This window comes from Miscanthus floridulus, chromosome 16, assembly GCF_019320115.1.
Source record: "Miscanthus floridulus cultivar M001 chromosome 16, ASM1932011v1, whole genome shotgun sequence".
In the NCBI taxonomy this organism is placed as follows: domain Eukaryota; kingdom Viridiplantae; phylum Streptophyta; class Magnoliopsida; order Poales; family Poaceae; genus Miscanthus; species Miscanthus floridulus.
Genome location: NC_089595.1, coordinates 115,863,597 through 115,887,553, shown reverse-complemented (window position 1 = coordinate 115,887,553; position 23,957 = coordinate 115,863,597). Strand labels below are relative to the sequence as shown.

The following is a 23,957-nucleotide window of genomic DNA, read 5'->3' as shown; positions in this document are numbered from 1 at the left end:
CAGGAATCCTGGTCACCGTTGGATATCAGTGAACGGCTAGATATCCAGCGACTGCAGAGACAAGTCGATCTGGCCAACTGCAGACGACCTGGTTCCCCGTACGGCCCATACAAAACAGTTCGGGCGTTGGAGTGGGCGTTCAGGAAGCCTTGTGCTCCCCCTATATAAAAGCAGCCCGGATAACAGCAGCCGCTTGCATCGCAATTGGGACGCAACTATGGATTCACCGACGGGTGTGCCTGACGCGGTGGGTTTGTCCGGCAGCATGGCGGCGATGCAGCTGGCTGCCCCCCCTCTATGTCGTCCCCTGGCGGTGACGCCGTGGATCTACCTCAGCGGGTGGAGCCCGTCTCGTCGTCCTCCGTCTCTGTCGCGGTGGATCAGCCTGACACCATGCTCCAGGAGCGGTATGCTACTCTACGGAGCATCGCGGAGGAGTGCATCGAGGATGAAGAGCTGTTGAATCTGCTGCGGACTAAACCCAACCCAGTCTGCTACGACGGCTTCGAGCCGTCTGGCCGTATGCACATCGCGCAGGTACAAATCTTTGTTCTCCCTCAGTTCAGTTCAGTTCAGGGCCTTGTTGGCCTGTTACAAATTCTTCAGTTCGACAGTTAATATCTGATGATGACTGAACGAAAAAACTTCTTTTTTTAGGGCGTCGTGAAGGCGATCAATATTAATAAGATGGTCAGTTGTGGTTGCAAAGTGAAAATCTTGATAGCAGACTGGTTTGCTATGCTCAATAAAAAGATGGGAGGGGATTTAGATGCAATCCGTACTGTTGGCCTTTACATGATTGAAGTATGGAAATCGCTTAGGTGGAGGTCCTATGGTCCTCTGAAGAAATATTCAATCGACCAAATGAATATTGGCTGCTTGTGATGGACATTAGCCCAGAAAAGGTCTATCAGTAGAATCGTAAGGTAGGATTTTGTCTACCTCTAAAGCCAATTCATTATCCGTTTGTCAGTTTTTGATGTGCAAGTAACCATTTTCTTTATGGTGTAGATGTTGTCAGGTCATGGGTCGGAGTGAGAAGGATGACTTGAGTGCTGCACAGTTCCTGTATCCACTTATGCAGTGTGCGGATGTGTTCTTTCTGAAGGTTAGTTAATCCAGAACCTAGTTTTTGTACTGTGAGTTCTCACCAAGCACGCTAAGCAAAAAAGGAGGCTTATTGACACCTTTTTGAATCTATAAATTTAAGCTTTTGATGTTTTCTTAGTTTAGTCGCACAATATTATATGGCTACATGATCTGTGATAGCTGTTGATGATTTGATTTATACCTTCACCTCTGCAGGTAAACATATGCCAGTTGGGCAAGGATCAAAGGAAAGTGAATATGTTAGCTAGGGAATATGGTGACCTGAGTGGGAAGTCCAAACCAATTATTTTGTCACATCGTATCCTTTTTGTGTAGATATATATACACATGTATTTATATATATTTAATTTAATTTCAATGTTCTTTTTGACCGGAAGGTCCTGGGTTCGAGTCGTGGTCTCCTCGCATTGCACAGGCGAGGGTAAGGCTTGCCACTAACACCCTTCCCCAGACCCCGCACAGAGCGGGAGCTCTCTGCACTGGGTACGCCCTTTTTTTAATTTCAATGTTCTTTTTCTTTGAACTAGCGGTTTTATCCATTAGCCTCAATTTTAGACATGCTTCCTGGTTTAAAGGAAGGCCAGGAGAAGATGTCGAAGAGTGATCCATCCTCGGCTATTTTTATGGAAGATGATGAGGTATTTCCCATTGATACGCTATTTGCCTGATTGCTTTGAATCCAGTGATAAAAATATCATGCTATCAATAATGCTGACTAAACATAGTTGTAACTAGCTCCAGTTTCAAGTTAATGAGAAACTTGTAAGAGATTTTTATTTTGAAAGATCCGGAACATTCCGGCTTTGATTAATAATAAGAAGGGAGCAGAAACATCCGTTTACATGCGCGAGGAGCGCTCCCCTAACACAGCCTAGGCTGCGTAGGTTTTAATAAAGAGACAAGGTTTATTACTCGCTACCTAATTGTGCAACCATTGGTGGCTGAAGTGCCAACCTACGGGCTAACGCCCAGCAATGGGCTGTGTCCTTGATCTCGTCAAACACTCGAAGCGCCGTTTTCCTCTGATCCCTGAAAATAATAGCGTTTCTTTGATTCCACAAGCACCAGAGTGTTAGGATTGCCATCGTGTGGCCCTTCTTGTCATCTTTGGATGTAGTCTGAGCAAAGCAGTCCTCAATATCCTCTTGGTGCTCCCACCCCGACGGCCTTAGTCTTTCAAACATTCCGGGCAAAGGGGCACTCGAAGAACAAATGCTGAGCTGTCTCCAAACTCCTTTCCCACAGGGCACAGAAGTAGTTGTTCTCCCAACCACGTTGCTGTAGGCGTGCCGCAGTCCATAGCTTGTCTTGTAATAGCAGCCATAGGAAGAATTTGCACTCGGGGGGAGCCCATGCTTCCCAGATCAAAGACGGGAAAGATGAGAGAGTATGTCAAGCAAATTGTATAATATATGCTGACCTGGTTTCTAGATTCCAGATTATACGATCCTCCTCACCGTCTTGGAGGTTCAGGTTGGCCGCTTCAATTGCCCCCCATAGTTTGAAAAACTCATCCAGCAGGTCATGGTTCAGATTGTGTGCAATGTCCGCAATCCATTTACCGTTAAGGGTAGCCTCTCTTACTGAACGTTTCTTCCTTCTGCTATGTTTGTAAAGCAGCGGGCATAGGGAATATGGGGCCTGTCCATTTATCCATGTACCGTGCCAAAAGGACGCTTTGCGGCCATCCCTCACGATCACTGTCGTTGCCGCACTGAAGAGCGCCTAGTCTGTCGAATCAATCGGCAATTCAGTTCCATTCCATGCCCATGACGTCTCCTAAACGCCGGCGCCCGTCACCGGAGTCGAAGAGGATGACCCAGAAAACTCGGTGAACTCACGCACACACGCGAACACTGTGAAACTTAGAGCACACACAAATGTTTTGGTGCCGTGAACCCACCTCCGGCATTTTCAGACTCTATTCATATATATACATGCAGTGAGCAGCTCCTGGCCACTCAAACTCAACGCCATGCACGCCACTACTTCCTACAGGGCCGCGCCATCCCACGACCGAACTAGTGGAGTGCGAAGCTTCAGCTACGACTCAACAGAAAGACGAAAACGTGGCCACCTCCTTGCGGACAATGCGCAAGTCAAGGGCCTTACATGACGCACCTCTAGCAGGTTCAGTTATTGGACTCTGAAACTCTGAAAAACAAGACTCTGAACCTAGACTGAACTAACTGAATGAGCTAACAATCTCCCCCCAAATGAGGTGAGTTCAGACTAGGTTGACCACGCCGATCTTCTCCCTTAGCTCACAGAACCTTGAACGTCCCAACGCCTTGGTCATCAGATCGGCGAGCTGATCTTGCGAGCTCGCATACTCCAGCAGAATCGTACCATTGCCAACGCACTCACGAATGAAATGGAACTTTGTATCAATATGCTTACTTCGATCGTGCAGTACCGGATTCTTGCTGAGAGCAATGGCTGACATGTTATCCATCTTCAGTTGAGGTGCTGGAGAATCGTCGCCTGTGACTTCCTTCAGCAACCTCGTGAGCCACACCGCCTGACACGCTGCTGCAGCGCCAGCGATGTACTCTGCCTCGCAAGAAGAGAGCGCCACCACCTTCTGTTTCTGGGATTGCCAGGCCACCGCCTTGGTTCCCAGGAAGAAGATAATCCCCGTAGTACTCTTTCTGTCATTCACATCACCTCCCAGGTCGCTGTCACTGTAGCCCGTAAGGCTATTGTCAATACCAGACAGCTTGGGGTAAACCAATCCAAAATCTGCAGTGCCGGCGATGTAACGGAGCAAATGCTTAACCGCCGCCATGTGTTCCTGCCTGGGCTTCTCCATAAACCGACTCACCATCCCCACCGCGAAAGAAATATCAGGACGAGTGTGTATCAAGTACCGCAAGCTTCCCACCAGACTGCGATATTCAGACACATTTACCTCTGCTGAAGTTCCTTCCTTGGACAGTTTCAGTCGTGTCTCCATTGGTGTGTGACAAGAATTACACCCTGCCATGTTTGCCTTCTGGAGCAATCTGCGGGCATAGGCAGCTTGACCGAGTGTAATGGCCGCCTTGGACTGCCGCACCTCAATTCCCAGGTAGTAGGACAGCAACCCGAGGTCACTCATCCTGAACAGGCGCTGCATCTCCAGCTTGAAAGCTTCAACTCCTCCCTCCTTGGCTCCAGTGATGATCAAATCATCTACGTAGACGCCAACGATCACCCGTGAAGACCCCTTGCCTCGGGTGTACATGCCATGCTCACTGGTGCACCGCGCGAAGCCGAGTTCACGCAGGCTGACATCCAGCTTTTGGTTCCACGCCCTGGGAGCCTGACGCAGACCGTATAATGCTTTCTTCAGACGCAGCACCTTCTCACCGTGGCCTGCCGCAGAGAAACCCGGCGGCTGCTGGACATAAACTTCCTCGGCAAGCTCCCCGTTCAAGAAAGCCGACTTGACGTCCATATGATGGACAAGCCAGCCCTCCTGAGCAGCGACAGCCAACAGCATCCGCACCGACTCCATCCTCGCCACCGGCGCGAACACCTCATCAAAGTCGATGCCGCTCTTCTGGACATATCCCTTCGCCACCAAGCGTGCTTTGTGCTTCACGATGGCTCCCTGCTCGTTGCGCTTGAATTTGAACACCCACTTGAGCCCGATAGCACGGTGCCCTTGTGGGAGCTTGACGAGCGCCCATGTGTCGTTCTGCTCGATCGAAGACAGCTCCTCGAGCATGGCCTTCCTCCACGCCTCATCGTGACGCGCCTCATCGAACGTGGTTGGCTCCCCCTCAACGCCCATCAAGAGTTCTGCCAGCGCGCGTTCAGCCTCCTCTGGCACTGGTGCGTCACCGAGCACGTTGTCCAGTGCCCGGAATCGCAATGGCGCGTCGTCGGCGTCAATGTCCAGATCCGGATCCCCTGGCGGAGGGGACACGAACTCCACTCCAGCTGGCGTTCCTGGTGCAGGCGAGTCAGTTGGTGCAGCCTCCTGCACCAGTGTCGATGGAGAAGCCGCCGGGCCCATGGGTGATGTCGAGGGTCCCGGCGAGCCTGGTGGCGTGTGCGCTGGTGACTGCGGCACATGTTCACCTCCTGGTGCGAGCAGTGTCACGTACTCCACCGTGAACGGCTCCTCCGAATCCACGTCCAGTGAGTCATCCGCCGTATCTTCCCACTTCCAGGGCCTCCCTTCATCAAATACCGCATCGCGCGATATGCACACCCTCCTGGTGCGCGGGTTGTAGAAGCGGTAGGCCTTGGATCCCGGCTCGTAGCCGATGAACGCCATAGGAGTACTCCGGTCGTCCAGCTTATGCTGGTGTCCGCCGGCGACCTTGACATGGGCAGTACAACCAAAAGTGCGGAAGAAGTGAACAGCGGGCTTGGCGCCATACCAGACCTCATACGGCGTTTTCCCGTCCACGCTCCGGGTCGGCGACCGGTTCAAGATGAACACCGCAGTGCAGACCGCCTCCCCCCAAAGCCAGCCGGGTACCTTCATGCCTTTCATCATGCTCCTCGCCATCCCGAGCACGGTCTGGTTGCGCCTCTCAACCACGCCGTTCTGTTGTGGAGTGTACGGCGCGGTGAGATGGCGCTGGACTCCCGTGTCAGCGCAGTGCTCCGCGAAGGCATGCACCGTGAACTCGCCTCCACGGTCTGTACGCAGCGTGCCCACCTTGCGCCCGGCTTCGTTCTCCAGCCTTGCCTGCAGCTGGATGATGGCTAACGCGGCCTGATCCTTAGACGCCAGAAGAGTGAGCCACATAAACCTGCTCCTGTCATCAACAACAAGCAGGAAAAGGCGTTTGCCGCCCGGCGTGGGCGGGGTGATCGGCCCACACAGGTCGGCGTGAACCAGCTCCAGTGACTTGGACGCCCGGAACCTGCTCACCGCCGGGAACGGGCGTCGACGTTGCTTCCCGGCGAGGCAACTCTCACACACCTGCTCGACATGGTCGATGCGTGGGAGGCCCCGTACCATCTCCTTCTGCGCCAACAGCTTCAGACCATGGAAGCCCAGGTGCCCGTACCTGGTGTGCCACTTCCACGCCGTGTCGTCCGCGCGCGCCGCGAGGCACACCGGAGCGCTCAGCTTGACATCGAGGATGTAGAGGCGGTTGTCAGCACGAGGTACCTTGGCCAGCAGGCGACGTCGCTGGTCCCAGATGCGCAGAACTCCATTCTCTATCAGCACCTTGTACTTGCCCTCGTCCAGCTGCCCGAGGCTGATGATGTTGGCGGTGAGCTTGGGGATGTAGTACACGCCGCCAAGGGTCTGGTGCTCACCGGTCTTGCAGCTGAACAGGATCGTGCCGCGCCCGGCTATGTCCACCACCGAGCCATCGCCAAACCGAACGGTGCCGCGCACGCCCGTGTCGAGCTCGGAGAAGGCCGAGCGCACGGCGGTCATGTGATTTGTGGCGCCCGTATCGAGGATCCACCGGGTACTGCCCTCCTCGGCGTTCTCCTCGAGCTGAACGAAGAGTTTGTCCTCCCGGATGTGCACCGTCTCGCTCGCCGCAGGTGCTGTCGGGGTGGCGAACACCACGTGAGCCATGGCGTCCACCGGTTCAGGCGCCTCGTCGTCGAACACCCAGCGCGTCCGGATGCCGCCGTCGCCAATCTGGACGCCCACCGCATCCTTCTGCTGTGATCTTCCGAGCGATGGCGCCGTGCAGCTCCTCCGGAAGACCCAGAGTGATGATCTCAAGGGCACTCCGGTCTTCTATGTAGTCGAAGGGGCCGAGGCTCACCGTCTGCCACAGGCCTCTCGCCTGCAGCTTCAACTTCATCATCGCCGCCCAAGAGTAGTAATTGGACTTGGTGAGGATCGGGAACTTCGCCTTCTCCTCGCGCACGACGCGCGGTGCGCGGTCACCACCGCCACCGCTGCCCGACGCACCCGACGGGAACCGCCTTGCCGGTGAGGACGAGCGGAACCTGCGCCGATCCATGGCTAACATGGCTCTGATACCAGATGACGTCTCCTAAACGCCGGCGCCCGTCACCGGAGTCGAAGAGGATGACCCAGAAAACTCGGTGAACTCACGCACACACGCGAACACTGTGAAACTTAGAGCACACACAAATGTTTTGGTGCCGTGAACCCACCTCCGGCATTTTCAGACTCTATTCATATATATACATGCAGTGAGCAGCTCCTGGCCACTCAAACTCAACGCCATGCACGCCACTACTTCCTACAGGGCCGCGCCATCCCACGACCGAACTAGTGGAGTGCGAAGCTTCAGCTACGACTCAACAGAAAGACGAAAACGTGGCCACCTCCTTGCGGACAATGCGCAAGTCAAGGGCCTTACATGACGCACCTCTAGCAGGTTCAGTTATTGGACTCTGAAACTCTGAAAAACAAGACTCTGAACCTAGACTGAACTAACTGAATGAGCTAACAGCCCATTCTAGATTGGTCCATTGAAACCAAAGCCACCGAAGGCGAAGGGCTCTACTGAATCTTTCCAGTTCGATAACACCCAGTCCGCCAAATTCTACTGCCTTGGCCACCGAGGTCCAAGCTACTTTACACTTCCCGCCTGAAGTTTCACTGTCGCCTGCCCAGAGGAAGCGACGCCTCATTTTGTCCATGTCTTCGATCAACTGTTTGGGTACTCTGATTGAAGTCATCAGGTACACTGGGATTGCACTGAGGACCGATCGTACCAATTCTCTTCTCCCCGCTGGATTTAGTAGCCTGCCTTGCCATCCAGCAAGTCTACACCGTGATTTGTCAATGATGCCTTGCACATGAGCCACTTTAATCCTTCCTAAGGTCAGCAGGAAGCCTAGGTATGTCATCGGGAAATTAACTCTTTTGCCCACAAAACTATCCAGGATGTGGTCCAAATTCAAATTTGTGCATCTGATGGGTGCCACTGTGCATTTCTCCAGGTTAAGCCTTAAGCCTGTGGCTGAACCAAACCTGTCGAGGATCCTGAAAAGCGCCGTCACTTCTTCTTGGATCGGGTTTAAGAAGATCACGGCATCATCAGCATATAACGAAAGGCGGAGTTTGGCCTCTCTGCCCCGCAACAGTGATAGTGTTCCATCCATTGTGGCTTGTTCAAGTATTCTGTGCAGGGCATCAATCGCAAGGATGAAAAGATATGGTGAAAGAGGGTCACCTTGGCGAAGGCCTCTCATGTGACGGATTTGTTTCCCCTCAGCTCCGTTCAGTAGGACCGTTGAGTGCGCCGTTCTGAAAATGATTGCCAGCCACTCCCTCCATCTTGTGCCGAACCCTCTATTCTCCAACAGTTCCAGCATATATTCCCAAGAGATCATGTCGAAAGCCTTTGAAATGTCAAGTTTGAACAGCAGTGCTGGAATTTTCTTGTGATGATAAGCACGGGCTAAGTTCCTCACATACATATAGTTGTCATGGATACACCTGCGCTTTATAAATGCGCTCTATGCTGGTGAGATCAGCTCATCAACATATTTGGAAAGACGGATGGCCAGTGTCTTTGTCACTAATTTTGCAAATGAGTGAATCAAACTGATAGGCCTGAAATCGTTAAGAGATTATATATTACACACCGTTTAGTCTTTTGTTTTTTTTTTCTCTTGTTGTATGCCTGATCTTTTGTTATCACCTGGCTCTACTACACCTGCAGTAAAGCATAAATTACTTGCAGTGTGCTCTTTATTATAAGAGTTAAATGTACCAGAGGTCCATTAACCTATGAGGAGGTTTCGGTTAGGTCCATCAACTTCAAAAGTGACTTTTTGGGTCCATAAACTTTGTATGCCGTATCACTTAGGTCCATATCCCGCCACGCGAGCTTCTCATGCTGATGTGGTCTGCTGACATGTGCCAGGTGGACGCCGCACACACGCATGCATGATGCATGCACGTCGGTGGCGTGCTCTTCTATGCCCGGTGCTGGAGCGCCTGCACCAGCGCGTACACGTCTCGTGGCGTCACGTCGCGGTGCTGGAGCGCCTACACCAGCCACGCCAGCGACGACACGCCGCAGCCACTGTGCACTCCGCCTAGAGACTGCAGGATCGCGGTCACTCCGGTCTTGACGACGACTGGCACCCACGGCCGGCCGAAGAGCGCGACGGCGAGCCAGAACACGACCCGGAGCACCGCCTCGGAGCGGCACAGCGTCAGCGCCAGTATGTTGCCCATGGCGAAGACGGCGGCATGCGCCCTAGCGTAAGGAAAGTGTCCCATCGCGGCGAGCACGAGGCCCACCGCGTTCAGCGCGACGCACAGGACGAAGAGGCGCTTGTACACGGTGAACAAGCCCTGGTCGAGCAGTATGACACCCAGCCTCGAGCGCGCGGACGATGTCGCCGGCTTTGCCGGCGCCGGAGCGTTCGCCTTCTTTCTCGATTGCACGTCATCGACAGCCACAGCCACAGCCACATGTACTAGTCACTCAAAAAATACTCGTTCGTCATGCGAGATGAATTTTCTTTCCACTGCAGTGCAGCACAAACCAACTCAAACACAGCCTCATAGTCCCCGGTCCTTGGCCAGAGCCTCGGCCGCCCTCCTTCCGGACACGAGCGCGCCGTCGAACGTGGCCGAGCACCAGTGGTCGCCGCACACGTACACTCCTTCACCCACTCTCGGGTCCCTCCCCGCCGGTGTCGTGGGCGGCGTCTGGTCCGGCTGCGCGAACCCGATGCGATACGTCCTCAAGTGCGTCCACGACGCGACCTCTCCAGGGCTGAACCACCCGCCGAGCTCACGGATCACTTTGTCGGCTAGATCGGCGTCCTCCCTGTCGGCGAACGAGCCGACGAGGGACACGGACACCAGCACCTTGCCCGACGGCGCGTACGACGGCGCCACGTTGGTGGCGAAGAACATGTTGTTCACGATCCCGTTGCCCGAGCCGTTGAGCAGCATAATGGGGTCCTGGACCGGCGCCCGGTAGGTGGAGAAGTAGAGGCACACGGTGCTCCTCTCCGATTTCTTGGCCTTTTCTCGAGTCGATAGCTGCGGCAGGAGCTTCTCGGCCAGTGGCTGCTCGACAGCCGAGGTCGCCGGGGATGGTTTCGCCGGTGTCCAGCGTCACACCGGACTGGTCGATGGCGACGGCGCGGGTGTTGAGGCGGACGGAGCCTGCGGGGAGGCGAGCCGCGAGCTGCTCCGCGATGGCGCCCATACCGTCCTCCGGCAGGGCGTTGTCGTCGAGGGCGAGGCGCTTGAACACGAGCTCGAAGAGGCAGGACGACGTGTCGAGCGCCGGGTCGAAGAATATCCCGGCGAGGAACGGCCGCAGGAACCGCTCCACGATGGAGGACGAGAACCCGAGCTGCGTCAGGTGCTCCCCCGTGGTCGTCTCCGGCGCCGAGAGGATGACGTCGTCCGAGGTGGCGGCCGCGCGGAGGCGCGCGAGCCCGACGAGGACCTTGTCGGAGAGGGTGCCCACGGGGGAGAACACCGCGGAGAGGGAACGCATCGGGAGGCGGAACGGGTCGGAGAGCAGGTAGAACAGCTCCCCGGCGCCGACGAAGACGAGCGCACCGGGATAGAACGGCTGGAGCCTGAGCGCCGGGAAGTCGAGGAGGCGCCGGCACTCCGGGTACGCGGTGAGGAAAATCTGGAAGCCCCTGTCGAGGCGGTACCCGTCCACCACGTCGGTGGCGACGCGGCCGCCGAGGCGGTCCGAGGCCTCGACGAGCGTGAACGGCACGGAGAGCGACGTCAGGTGCGTCGCCGCGGCGAGGCCCGCGAGCCCGCCACCGACAATGACGGCCCTGCGGGCGGCCGTGGGACGCGGACACGGTGAAGCGGAGCGCGGCATGGTAGTGCGGCTTGGGCAGCGCGGGGAGGAGGTGGGGCGCGGGGACGTGCATGGACGTTGCGCTTGCAGCGACTAGCGGCGGGAAGAGGTCGGCCATGCGGTTGGTCCAATTGGGTGGTCTACTGGGAGCTTGTCCATGGGCTTGTGGATATGGTGGATTAGTGCATGGACTTGGCGTTTGTGTGGAGACCGTGTCTGAGATCCCAAATCCAATCCCACGATCGTTCACCCATTTCCTGTTAGGCGAACGATCTGACATGCGAGCGCACGCTGACCTCCTTGGTGGCGCTCCAGCTGATCCTCCTTGGTGGTGCTCCAGCTGATCCTCGACAGCCGCATGTGCCGCCGGGACGACCGGGACCGGGAGGAGGAGGAGGACTGAAAGTGCATCTAGCTCTTTACTGAGTTTTGGATGATTGAATGACAACACGATTAAAGGACTAACATGTTTGCTAAGTGTTAGACAGGAAATTGATTATCTCACAGATACTTGATGAAATTGTATAAAGCCAAAATGATGTATTGTTGTATAAACAATCTAGTTCAAGCACAAGACAACAATGCAAATGGAATTCATGCAAAGGCTTATTTATCGTGGGATTTCAATGATCTATGTGAAAGCAAGCACGATAAGAGTTAATTAATGAGACATGAGGGATTGCATATGGAATGGTCTCATATTTGAAGCTTGCTAAATTGAAATGAAAAAGATGACAATACATGAATGGATGATTCAACACAAGATGTGACTTGATGGCTTGAGATGGTGAAGATAGCAAGGAAATGCTTCGAGGTACTAAGCAAGGGTGAAGGGCAAGCGATGGCTTGGCGACCGAAGAACCTAGCTAGGGTGAAGAAGGAAGTACTTGCATTTAGTTGAGGTACTAATCAAGCTATGATGGCCATGTTTATGTGGAGGATCAAATCACTATTGAAATATTTGATGGAAGTGACTTGATACATTTCGGAGTTATTCATATTTGATGAATGGAATCAAGTCACGTGCTCAAGATGGCTATGTTCAAGTGACAAGATCAATATTGACATGTTGGCACCCTCACTTGATGAAGATTGAAAGACACGGCATCAATTTTAAAGAAGATCAACTCAAAAGGTTTAATCTCGTTTTTCTTTTGATCTTGAGTTAATAGGTATGCCGTACTATTAAGAGGGATGCAAGTTTAGGTGGTCTGAGGAAGAAAGAGTGCTCGAGCATATTAAATTAAATTAAAAGAGAGACACTCTAGCACTTCACGTGCACATAGAATAATTTTCTGTGACTGTCGGTGTCGGAAGTCCCGACGTAAGCCGGAACTCCCGACAGTCGGAAGTCATGACTCTTGCCGGAAGTGCTGACTCCCAGTCACAGCCTGCGCGGTGACTGTGGACGTCGGAAGTCCCGACGTGAGTCGGAACTCCCGACAGTCGGAAGTCCCGACCCAAGCCGGGAGTCCCGGCATCGATGGTTCTACTGACCTGCTGTCTGTGCCCATCGAAAGTCCCGACGATCGTCGGAAGTCCCGAAGTTTGTCGGGAGTTCCGACACTGACTTGACCCAGGCCGGGAGTCCCGGCATCAGTAGTGCTGACTGTTTGTTCAACTGTGCACGTCGGAAGTCCCGACGAACATCAGAAGTTCCGACCATCGGAAGTCCCGACGTTTGCCGGGAGTTCCGACACTGACTTGCACCCGTGGACTTTTGACCTCGCGTGAACAGTGTTTTCTTCATACGTCGAAAGTCCCGAGATCTGCATCGGAACTCCCGACGTAGATCTGAACAGTTAGATTTTGCCTTGGAGTATATATACCCGTCTCCTCCATTCTAACCGTTGCCCACTCATTTCATTGCGACAAACACTCGGCCAAAATAGCCCCCAAGCATTCTAGGCTCCCCTCTCTTCACTCCTTTACTTCCAACTTCGATTCCCAAAGGGTTTGAGTGATTGGAGAGTGGATTGAGTGAGAAAAACACTTTGAGCAAGCTTGAGCACTTGATTTCTTCGTCAAGCCGGTTTGATTTGCATTTGTTACTCTTGGGGATTTTCCCCTAGCCGGCTAGGCGTCGCCCAAGAGCTTCCATCTTGTGGAAGAGCCTTGGAAAGTTTGTATTACCCTTGTTTTCTAGTGAAGAAACTCAAGTGACCTTTGTGGTATCCTTGAGTGAGGCAAGGAGGTGGAAGAGACTCCGACCAAAGTGGTCACCTCAACAACGAGGACGTAGGAGCTCCTTTGTGGGGCTGCCAAACCTCAGGATAAATTATTGTCTCCCGCGTGCTTGTTGTTGTTGTGATTTGCTCGAAATTACATGTATTTGGTTGTCTTCCTCTCTCTAGCTATTTCTTAGGGTTTGGGCCTTGATCTACGGAGTGGTGGCTTATCAACGTCAAGAGAGTGACCCAACACCTTACCTTACCACTAGGAAGTGGATTTGTGTTGATTTTTCAGAAACGCCTATTCACCCCCCCCCCTCTAGGCGACATCCTAGGTCCTTTCAATTGGTATCAGAGCGAGGTTCTCACCTAAAGCTTCACCGCCGTGAGAAAAGGATGTCGACGCCTATCGAGTTGGAGCCGGTGCTTCTCCAAAATGATGGTTCAAACTTTCTACCTTGGTCAATTCATGTACTCAATGCTTTTAGAGATATTAGTCCTCTTGTTGAGCATATTGTGTTTGCAAGCATACCTCTTCCTATAGTTGATTGGAGCAACTATAAGAATTTATCAAAAGAGGAAGAGATATGCGTGCAACTCAATGCTCAAGCTATTGATATCATTTTGAGTACATTGAGTGCAGAGGTTCAAGATGAGGCAATATTCAATGGACAACCACCTCCGGAGAGTGGTCATCTCATTTGGACCAAACTCGTTGAGTTATATGGAAAATCCAAATGCGATGATGCACTTGAGGTCGAGTCAATGGAAAATATGTCCATTATGTCTTCATGCAGCGAAGAAGCCTCACAAGACCTCAAGAGTGCTGAGCCAGAGCAAGAGGTGCAAGCCGAGGCGACTGCGCTGTCTGCAAGCACATACCGGATGTGTCCGGTATCCCTACCAGACGTGTCCGGTATGGCCAAAGCAGCCGGACAGTAGGCAGTCTGTGATGATGAGGCTCAAGCCTGGTGGCGGCCAAGTGATGACTCAACCTCAGTATCTCATGATACTCATCACTTGTGTCTCATGGCCAAGAAAAGCAAGAAGAAGGCTAGCAAGAAAGATCAAGCCAAGGAGATAGCACGAGTAGATGATCAAGAAGAGAGTGATATTGAAATTGAAGATAGCTACACTCTTGATCATTTAAGCAACAAAGACAAGCTCATTCTCATGAAGCTAGTTGAGAAGAATGATGAGCTAGAGGAAGAGAATGAGAAACAAGAGCAATCACTTCAAAATCAAGAAAAGTTTCTCATCTCCAAATTGCAAGAGCTAAAGGCCATAAATGAGAGGTATGAAAATTTATCAGTTGAGCATGCTTTAGTTACTAACTCCTCTTCTAGTGTTTCACAACTAGAGAAGGAAAACTTTGAGGTCAAGGCAAAATTAGATGAACTCTCAAGCAAATATAATGTGCTACAAGCAAACTATGTTCATCTCAAGTGCTCTCATGAAGAATTAATAGAATCAAGCATCATGCTTGAGGTGGCTCATGAGGTTGTGATTACAACGGTAAAATCATCTCAACCTTCCACTCACACACTCACTTGTACGCAATCTCAATTGAATATTTCTTATGCTAATGAGTGTGCTTCTCAAGCAAGCCAATCTTCGATTGAGCAAAAATTTATAGAAAATGTAGAGCTTAAGGAAGAAGTGGAAAGGCTAAGAAATGATGTGATTCGATTGAAGGGTAAGGAGAGAGCACAACCTTCTCAAGATAACCGTGTTAACATGGTGAAGAAGCTTGAGAAGGGTTCAAACCTTGCTTCCTCCAAATCCCAACAAAAGAATCACATTTCAAGCAAGGCCAACACAACCAAGAGCAAGAAACATGGAAAAAGACTATGCTTTGGTTGTGGAGTGAATGGACATGAGATTACCATGTGTCCACACAAGAGCTGGGCCGACAAGTGTGAAGTGGCCGATCAAATGGCCTCAAACAAGTTGGTCAACCAAAGGAAAAGTGATGGACAAAACACCTATCTCATGTGCAAGAAGTTGGGGCATCCAACCAAGAAATGCCCAATGTAAAAGAAGGCAAGAAAGGAAGCCCAAGTTGCAACAAGAAGATGCTATGGATGCAATGAGATGGGCCACAAGGTTGATGGATGTCCATACAAGCAAAACAAGCATAGAGCAAACAAAGGTCGCATATGCTATGCTTGTGGAAGAAAGGGGCATCTAAGCTATGATTGCCCAAATGGTAACATCCCTAAGCCGAACACGTTTGTTTATGATAATATGCTTAGGAAGACCACAAATGGAGTTAGCACTAGCAAGGTGATGTGTTCACCACAAACTAGTACTAAGGCCATTTGGGTGCCTAAGCACTTGTTGACTAACCCAAAAGGACCCAACAAGAGTTGGGTATCAAAATGTGCTTAGGTTGATAATGTAGGTACTTGGTGGTGAGATGAAAGCTTCGGGGTGGTTGAGCAAGCAAATTGAAAACATTCACTCAATCTATCAATCAATTCTTATCATAATCTCATATATGGTTAACCCAAAGATAAATCAATGACCATATCGTTTACTTCATCTCTAACATTGGTAACAAGTACCTAAAAACCTTATAGGATAGCCACTTTGTATTTAGTGCTCAATGGCTCACAAATAAGCATATTTGTGAAATAATTGGAAGTGACTAATTAGTTTTATTTAATCATTATCATCTTTGCCATGGGATGCTTTTGATGGCTCTCTAGTAGAGCAATGCATTTGTTCAGATACAGGCATACAAGAAGTACTAGAGCTAAAACAAAGAATCACAAGCAGCGCTTCAATTGTTTCTGTCCTACGCCTACCAGACGTGTCTGGTATGGCGGGAACCAGAGCACTAATTGGGATGCAATTGAGGTTTGATCCATATGATTTCATATATCCTTAATTTGCTCAGAAGCTTGTGATCTATCAAACCTAAGTGGGTTGTGAGTATGTCTCAACGAAATTTAAATATGGCAAATTACTTTGTGTTGGTCAAAATAGAAAATTGACTCCCAAATTTTTAAAAGAATAAAGTGTCTGTTGAAAGTCATTCAAATTACTTGTGGTACTTATTTAGGGGGAGCTCAGTTTCTATTTTGCACCATTGTGGACTAACAAATTTATCTAGCATTATTTGTAGTCCTTTAGATGAAAATTGATTTCATATATGGTATGATTATTTGACAAGTGAGGTCAACATGATGTTGTAATGCCATGTATTATCTTAGTGGTGATATTGTGGACTGACAAATTTATCTAGCATTATTTGTAGTCCTTTAGATGAAAATTGATTTCATATATGGTATGATATTTGACAAGTGAGGTCAACATGATGTTGTAATACCATGTATTATCTCAGTGGTGATATTGTGGACTAACAAATTTATCTAGCATTATTTGTAGTCCTTTGGATGAAAATTGATTTCATATATGGTATGATTATTTGACAAGTGAGGTCAACATGATGTTGTCATGCCATGTATTATCTTAGTGGTGATATTGTGGGCTCAAGGCAAAGGTATGTATTTACATACATGCATTGTAAGTGCATCTAAGGCCTTTATATGCTAGTGTGTGCATTTGTGTGATATAGGATAGATGTTTTTCAAAATCCCTAACTAGCATGTGTAGGTGGTGTGGTTTTTTGAAAATCATGTGGTTTTTGGGTCTTTGTGACCTAGTCATGTCATATTGTGATTATTGCTACCCTTGGTTGATTATTTGCCTAATCACATGTGACATGGTTCTCTCAAGTCCATAAAAATCCCTATGTCCCTCTAAAATCTCTCTCAAGTTTTGAAAATCATAAATTTGTCAAATATTCGAAAAAGAGAAAATCAATTCTTGGCTAATTCATGTCCCCTAAGTGAGAATCCTAAGTCTATTTCAATTGATGCAAATATTATGCCTAGGAAGGTTTGTTATGGTACCTTATTGGTTAGTATTGCAAAAACAAAAAAAAAACAAACAAAAAAATCCGCTATTCATACTAAGGCTATGCCTAAGTATGTTGCGTCTAACAAGAGAGGACCCAAACTAGTTTGGGTACCACTGAAAAGTGGATGATCGTTTGTAGGTACCGTGGCATTAGAGACTTGATTAAATGGAATTATTATTGTTCATCATATGTTGAGTCAAGTATTGAAGCCTAGTGCAATTCTATCCCAATGCCAAGTCAAAATTGAGTGAAGTCCATATGCTATCAACTTACAAATGCCATATTCAAGTTGTGAGAATTTATTGATATATTTGAAGGCCTGCAAATAAGTGGAGTTGAAGCTTGCAAAGATGATCATAAGCTATCAAGGTATATCTCTTGTTGATCAAAGTTTATTTGGGTGCATATGAGTTAATTGAATTGGATATATATACATATGTTGCTTGCCATGAGATGTTTGAATGGATTAAATGCTTAAGTAATCAAGTTTGAAGTTGGTTTGATTGGATATGTTCATAAGATTTCTTCTAGTAAGTGGTTTGAATGAACATATGTCTTGTGAGACTATTCAAACAAGTTGATTTCAAGTTTGGTTCAATTTGGAGAAAAATAGCTCAATTATTGAAATATGTCCAATATTGAAAATATGAGCTAGCAGTGATCATAGACATGTTTAAGTAATCAAATCTATTTGTATTGGCTTGAAATTTGGTCTGCATGCTCTACACTTATGGTATTAGTTGCTGTGCAAATTTCATGAGATTTGGATAAGTGATACTTCGGATTTGGAGTAGATCTTGTTAGCTATAGTGCAGCAATTTTTAGCATATAGCAGTGTGGAAAGATGTGAAATCTGGTAGCAATATAGAAGTCAAAAGAAGCTCAAATTTTTACACCAACTAGAAGATTGAGTGTGTCACATCTTCACCAAATTTTGTGGTTTTTGGATATGTACTTTGGGAGATATGATTTATTCTTTGAAGAGTATAGAATCTGCTAGGAAAGTGACAATTATTGGATTGATCAAAAGTCACTTAGATTCAAAGGTCCGCAAATTAGAATCATATCTATAAGTGATTGAGGTACCTATGTTTTGGTTTTGGTTTGAGATAGAAGCATGACAAATGATGAGTACAAGATAATTTGTTTGAAGAGTGTATCTAGTACACATTTGGTACTCAAGCTAGAGATCAAGACCAAGATCAAGATGAAGATGGAGTTTAAATTCTAGTGATAATTGGAGATCTTTTGATAGAAAGAAAAGGACTTAAAGAATAATTCAAAGTTATTCATCAAATTAAGTCTAACAATATGGATCAATCAAACAAAATCTTTCAAGTGGATCAAGTGATTTTCTTTCAAGTTATTTCAAGTGAGTATCAAGGATGGTTCTTTGGAGAGAGGTCACTTCGCTCTAGGCTTGGATGGCTAAAATCGAAGTAGTAATCTAAAGGGACATTTGAGGTACTTGGTTGAAGAAAATCAAGAGATTGGTCTAGAAAGCAAGCAACACCCAAAAGAGAACAAGTCATGAAATTTCAAGTGGTATCATGAAATTTCAAGTGGTATTACAAGTGGTGCATCTTTTAGTTCTCTCAAGCAAGCAATGATCAAAGAAGAAGTAAGCCAACCACAACAAGAAGAGTGCACTTGATCATTAGTGATTCTCAATTCATATGGGTGAAGAGTAGGAATTCAAAGAATTGGTATCTATTGGTCTTCACCAAGCTTATAATTGGACTTCATGGTGCTATTGGAGAAATGAATTGAAATCTATATAACTATCTTCCTCTCCAACATAGCAAAGGTATCATTGTATTGTGCATGATCATTTTTCATCCCTTACTAGTATGCGGTTAGTGCATATAGTACATGCTTATAGGATCATGCATTACAAATGAAAATTTTTAGATTCATAGACTACCACTATTGCTTGAATGATTATATGATCTAGTGGTTAGTGTATGAGTTTGTTCATGAGCTAGTGAACCCATGTACTTGATCTATTTTGAATTGCTAACAAGTGACAAGTACAACCTCTTTAAGATGACAAAGGGGGAGTGACAAGTAATATGACCCACGCCATGACAAAGGGGGCGAGTTTAATACAAAGGGGGAGAGATTAGTGCAAAGTTTGAACCTTAAGCACCCTTTGTGCTTTGTGTGACCCTTTTTGGCGATAGATGACAAAGGGAGAGAGATATGATGAAAACTTAAGGAGGAGAGAGATGAAAGCTTAAGGGGGAGAGATATGTTTAAAGCTTCAAGAGTGCAACCTTGTGTCTAGCTAGGAAAGGGGGAGACTAGCTATGACAAGGGGAGAGATATGACTTGAGAAATCTTTGTGATGAGTGCTATGTGTGTGATATATATGATGTATTTACTTTCATAAGGACCATGCATGTTTTAGAGTGACTTTGTATGGTGTGATGCTTTCTGTTTAGTCTTGTGTGATGTATCATGTCATATGCATCACGGTTTTTTATTTTGACACACACTTGCACCCCACGGATGCAATGATTTAAGGGGGGTCTCCTATGTGTTTTAGTATGTGCAAATTGACATTTGAGGTCATTTATGAATTCAATTCATATTGCACACATTAAGGGGGAGCCTCTCATAAATCATTGAATTCAAAAGCCTAATTGTTTATATCCTTTTGTAAGCTTTAATCGGGTTGTCATCAATCACCAAAAAGAGGGAGATTGAAAGTGCATCTAGCCCTTTAGTGAGTTTTGGATGATTGAATGACAACACGATTAAAGGACTAACATGTTTGCTAAGTGTTAGACAGGAAATTGATTATCTCACAGATACTTGATGAAATTGTATAAAGCCAAAATGATGTATTGTTGTATAAACAATCTAGTTCAAGCACAAGACAACAATGCAAATAGAATTCATGCAAAGGCTTATTTATCATGGGATTTCAATGATCTATGTGAAAGCAAGCACGATAAGAGTTAATTAATGAGACATGAGGGATTGCATATGGAATGGTCTCATATTTGAAGCTTGCTAAATTGAAATGAAAAAGATGACAATACATGAATGGATGATTCAACACAAGATGTGACTTGATGGCTTGAGATGGTGAAGATAGCAAGGAAAGGCTTCGAGGTACTAAGCAAGGGTGAAGGGCAAGCGACGGCTTGGCGACCGAAGAACCTAGCTAGGGTGAAGAAGGAAGTACTTGCATTTAGTTGAGGTACTAATCAAGCTATGATGGCCATGTTTATGTGGAGGATCAAATCACTATTGGAATGTTTGATGGAAGTGACTTGATACATTTTGGAGTTATTCATATTTGATAAATGGAATCAAGTCACGTGCTCAAGATGGCTATGCTCAAGTGACAAGATCAATATTGACATGTTGGCACCCTCACTTGATGAAGATTGAAAGACACGGCATCAATTTTAAAGAAGATCAACTCAAAAGGTTTAATCTCATTTTTCTTTTGATCTTGAGTTAATAGGTATGCCGTACTATTAAGAGGGATGCAAGTTTAGGTGGTCTAAGGAAGATAGAGTGCTCGAGCATATTAAATTAAATTAAAAGAGAGACACTCTAGCACTTCACGTGCACATAGAATAATTTTCTATGACTGTCGGTGTCGGAAGTCCCGACGTAAGCCGGAACTCCTGACAGTCAGAAGTCATGACTCTTGCCGGAAGTGCTGACTCCCAGTCACAGCCTGCGCGGTGACTGTGGACGTCGGAAGTCCCGACGTGAGTCGGAACTCCCGACAGTCGGAAGTCCCGACCCAAGCCGGGAGTCCCGGCATCGATGGTTCTACTGACCTGCTGTCTGTGCCCGTCGAAAGTCCCGACGATCGTCGGAAGTCCCAACGTTTGTCGGGAGTTCCGACACTGACTTGACCCAGGCCGGGAGTCCCGGCATCAGTAGTGCTGACTGTTTGTTCAACTGTGCACATCGGAAGTCCCGACGAACATCGGAAGTTCCGACCGTCGGAAGTCCCGATGTTTGCCGAGAGTTCCGACACTGACTTGCACCCGTGGACTTTTGACCTCGTGTGAACAGTGTTTTCTTCATACGTCGGAAGTCCCGAGATCTGCGTCGGAACTCCCGACGTAGATCTGAACGGTTAGATTTTGCCTTGGAGTATATATACTCGTCTCCTCCATTCTAACCGTTGCCCACTCATTTCATTGCAACAAACACTCGGCCAAAACAGCCCCCAAGCATTCTAGGCTCCCCTCTCTTCACTCCTTTACTTCCAACTTCGATTCCCAAAGGGTTTGAGTGATTGGAGAGTGGATTGAGTGAGAAAAACACTTTGAGCAAGCTTGAGCACTTGATTTATTCGTCAAGCCGGTTTGATTTGCATTTGTTACTCTTGGGGATTTTCCCCTAGCCGGCTAGGCGTCTCCCAAGAGCTTCCATCTTGTGGAAGAGCCTTGGGAAGTTTGTATTACCCTTGTTTTCTAGTGAAGAAACTCAAGTGACCTTTGTGGTATCCTTGAGTGAGGCAAGGAGGTGGAAGAGACTCCGACCAAAGTGGTCACCTCAACAACGAGGACGTAGGAGCTCCTTTGTGGGGCTGCCGAACCTCGGGATAAATTATTGTCTCCCGCGTGCTTGTTGTTGTTGTGATTTGCTCGAAATTACATGTATTTGGTTGTCTTCCTCTCTCTAGCTATTTCTTAGGGTTTGGGCCTCGATCTACGGAGTGGTGGCTTATCAACGCAAGAGAGTGACCCAACACCTTACCTTACCACTAGGAAGTGGGTTTGTGTTGATTTTTTAGAAACGCCTATTCACCCCCCTCTAGGCGACATCCTAGGTCCTTTCAAGGACACGCTGCCGCCCCTCCGCCTGCTGACGATGACGGACCTCGCGCTCGCAGGATGACCGCGCGGCCATGGCCGAGGCCGCCGCCTCGTCCGCGTCGCAGGAGCGCAGGTGCCGCGGGGAGGAGTCGGTGGACGGGGGCAGCCGGCCGCTCGCACGCCCGTGTGGCCGCGGCACCTGCTTGCATGCGTGTTTGACGAAACGAACGGTCAACAGTTGCTTCTGAACGACAAGTCAGCAGGCCACGTCAGCATGAGAAGCCTACGTGGAGGGATATGGATCTAAGTGATACAACATTAAAGTTTATGGACCCAAAAAGTCACTTTGAAAGTTGATGGACCTAACTGAAACATCCTCATAAGTTAATGGATCTCTGGTGCATTTAACTCTTATTATAATATGTGATGTCACTATCATTTTTAGGTGGTATATAGTATAATTTCATCTGTGTAGTTAGCTGACTGAGTAAAGTTACAGTTTACTAGATGATTTATGCCTTCTGCTGTAATTTATGATATGTTTTCACATTTGTGCCAAGTTTTTTTCTATAAAATCACCTAACAGCCAATGATTTATCTCTTTTTTCTAAAAAAATGATGACTATAATGGTTTATACAATTTGTTTACTGCAGTCTCAGATAAATTCCAAGATAAAGAAGGCATTTTGCCCTATCAATGTTGTCGAAGGAAATCCATGTTTGGAGTACATTGAATACATTGTTCTCCCTTGGTTTGGAAGTTTTGACGTGGCTCGACAGGAAGCTAACGGTGGTAACAAGTAATATTCAACTAAGCATGAATTCCTCCTATGTAATGTAATTTTTTTTAGGAAAATAACATGTCACTGTTTTTCAGTCTTGTTCAGCTGTAATAGTTATTCGTGTGAACAGGATATACAGAGGAATGGATGAAGTTGTCGCCGATTATAGTTCTGGTGCTTTGCATCCTGCTCATTTGAAGCCTGCTCTCAAAAAAGCAATAAATAAGATATTGCAGGTAAGCATATTAAAATCAACTTATTAGTCTTGTTGTATGTAAGGTTTCAGGAGGTTAATCACTCCTATCCTAATAGATTGATGCTAAAATGGGCTATGTTTTTCAAGTTTTTTTTCAATGTAAGCTCATTTTTAAAGAGCAATTCTTTCTTCAAAAAGCCATGACCTCGACAATCTCTTTTGCAGCCTGTTCGTGATCACTTCAACAGCAATAATGAAGCTAAAGTCCTTCTTGAAGCTGTTAAGGTAAATTTATTCTTTATATAATTCTTGTGCACGATCCTATCTTTAGCCTCGAAAGTCAATGTAAGACTGACTACAGTTATCATGCTTATCCTTCCACATTACACTTTTCTCATTGATTTTAGATTTATTTGCTCAGTTGCATTGGCATCTTGGATAATGCAATATTATTAAAGGGGATTTTTTTTTGTTTTGTGCCTTTACCTATGGGAAAATCAATCTGGAACTTGAAAGCTGATTATTTTACTCTTGACCTCGCATTGGATGTCAAATGTCTATACTTCAAACCACATCATCTTTGACATATATCACATCGGCCTACCTTTAGTTGACATGCCTTTTTTTATAAGGGTTTACATGCATATTTCATAGCTTGTTTTAAAACAAGTGGTTTCTGGGACAGTGGCACCGTGGCTAAAGGTGACAGATTATGTTGGGAGCTGCTACTTATATTATTGGCAGACTTTAGTTTTGGGTTGAAACCTGTGCTCAGGGTGTAACTTAAAGCTTGGACTTATTGCCGCTACGGCTGATTTGTAGGGCTGATTTGTTGTGAGAAAAAAATATTATTCTCATGGCTGAAAAATAGGGCTGATTCTGTTTGATAACCTCAAGCGAACAGGCTGATTGACACAAATCTTTTTGGATTCTTGTTTTTTGAGTACTTTTTCTGAAAAAAAAGGAATTCTACTGTATCGACTACTTGATTTTTTTTTGAAAAAATTGTATCGACTACTTGATATCAGACATGTCAATTTTGCTAAACTTGTAAGCTAATACTCATGCAGGTTCTCATGACGAATTAGTACAGGAAGACCAACTGAGGAGCAATGACTTTGGGCAATTAATTTAACAGCACTTACTTGTCTAACTACCTGTACTACATTGGCCCTGTTAGCTTTGCTGAAAAGATAAGCTGAAAAGTACTGTTGGCTGATTTGTTGTGAGAGAA

General features: G+C 47.3%; 2 pseudogenes; one reads left to right on the top strand and one right to left on the bottom strand.

The window, feature by feature from the left end:
- Window positions 1–391: 391 nt before the first annotated feature.
- LOC136509916 (tyrosine--tRNA ligase 1, cytoplasmic-like) lies at window positions 392–23,943 on the top strand (annotated as a pseudogene).
- LOC136513539 (15-cis-phytoene desaturase, chloroplastic/chromoplastic-like) lies at window positions 9,575–10,874 on the bottom strand (annotated as a pseudogene).
- Window positions 23,944–23,957: the final 14 nt, after the last annotated feature.